The 1,417-nt window shown below is 50.0% G+C and overlaps 2 non-coding genes across 2 annotated transcripts in view; both read left to right on the forward strand.

Moving 5' to 3' along the window:
* Positions 1-399: 399 nt before the first annotated feature.
* Positions 400-554, forward strand: LOC131270086 (5.8S ribosomal RNA). The gene has a single exon (XR_009179224.1). It is a non-coding gene; the product is annotated as a 5.8S ribosomal RNA (ribosomal RNA).
* Positions 555-1,041: 487 nt separating this feature from the next.
* LOC131270087 (large subunit ribosomal RNA) overlaps positions 1,042-1,417 on the forward strand; it is a 4,091-nt gene continuing 3,715 nt past the window's right edge. Inside the window, exon 1 of the ribosomal RNA XR_009179225.1 lies at positions 1,042-1,417. This exon is cut by the window's right edge and continues 3,715 nt beyond it. This is a non-coding gene — a ribosomal RNA (large subunit ribosomal RNA).

The following is a 1,417-nucleotide window of genomic DNA, read 5'->3' on the forward strand; positions in this document are numbered from 1 at the left end:
GGACACTTTATGTTTCGTCTCTAAGCGGCGGCTTGCTCCTCCCTACGGGGAACGGGTATACGCGCACAGCGGCGGCTTACGTTATGGCAGTCATGGATGCCTTACGTTTCCATGAAAAGTGTGTTCCTCCCCTGGTCCACGCTGCTTCGGCAGTCCTGGGTAAGATAGTTAGTTCTAGCTTGCCCTATGTGGAAGAGGACACGAAGACTTACTGTGGTGTGAAGCATAAAGTTCAGTTCTCCCCTGGTCCACGCCGCTTCGGCCGTCCTGGGTAAAATGGATTCATCCAGCTTGCCCTATGTGGAATGAGGACACTTTATGTTTCGTCTCTAAGCGGCGGCTTGCTCCTCCCTACGGGGAACGGGTATACGCGCACAGCGGCGGCTTACGCAAGTTAGTCACCCTCGGCAGTGGATCACTCGGCTCATGGATCGATGAAGACCGCAGCTAACTGCGCGTCATAATGTGAACTGCAGGACACATGAACATTGATAAGTTGAACGCATATTGCACGTCGTGGGAACCTACCATGATGTACAGATGACTGAGCGCTTATATTTGAGAAATGTATCGCATACATTTAACTACGCCGTGACACCCGTCACGAGACGTGCACCATGATGTTAACTAGGGTCGCGACGACCCGCTAGCATTAAAGAACCCGTGGTTTACAATATACTGGCATTGGAATTCGAAGTATTTAGAGCGTCCGTGTTCCCGCGTGAGGCGGAAGTACGAGGAGAAGGCGTGCTTGTGGTGTCTGTGGTGGTGTTTACTGATGTCTAGCTTCAGCTTATTTATTTATTTAAATAGAAGCGAAGATGTCAAAGTAGCGTCGAAGCAGCAGCGGTAGCACAAATGATTCAAGTATGGAAGTTGACCAAAGGAACACAAACAAACTAGCGTATGGGCAATGGAAGGTATCAGTGAGTTAAACCACACGCGGGCTAACAGCCCGTTAACCGAGTCCAACGGTACATATTGGACATTGAAACAAAGTAGTCGCAAGCCAGATGTGACGATAACAACCGCAAGGTACATAAGCCTCAGTTCATGTGTGACAACCCCCTGAATTTAAGCATATTAATAAGGGGAGGAAAAGAAACCAACCGGGATTCCCTGAGTAGCTGCGAGCGAAACGGGAGAAGCTCAGCACGTAGGGGTGGCGGCCTGTCCGTCTATCCGATTCCGTGTACTGGTGCGTCTCACTATCCGTCATCTTAGCGCTTTTCAAGTCCAACTTGAATGTGGCTCAGAACCCATAGAGGGTGATAGGCCCGTAGAACAGCGCCCGTTGGATGATGGACCGAGCGTGCCATGGAGTCGTGTTGCTTGATAGTGCAGCACTAAGTGGGAGGTAAACTCCTTCTAAAGCTAAATACAACCATGAGACCGATAGTAAACAAGTACCGTGAGG

The sequence above is a fragment of the Anopheles coustani genome (assembly GCF_943734705.1).
Source record: "Anopheles coustani chromosome X unlocalized genomic scaffold, idAnoCousDA_361_x.2 X_unloc_135, whole genome shotgun sequence".
In the NCBI taxonomy this organism is placed as follows: domain Eukaryota; kingdom Metazoa; phylum Arthropoda; class Insecta; order Diptera; family Culicidae; genus Anopheles; species Anopheles coustani.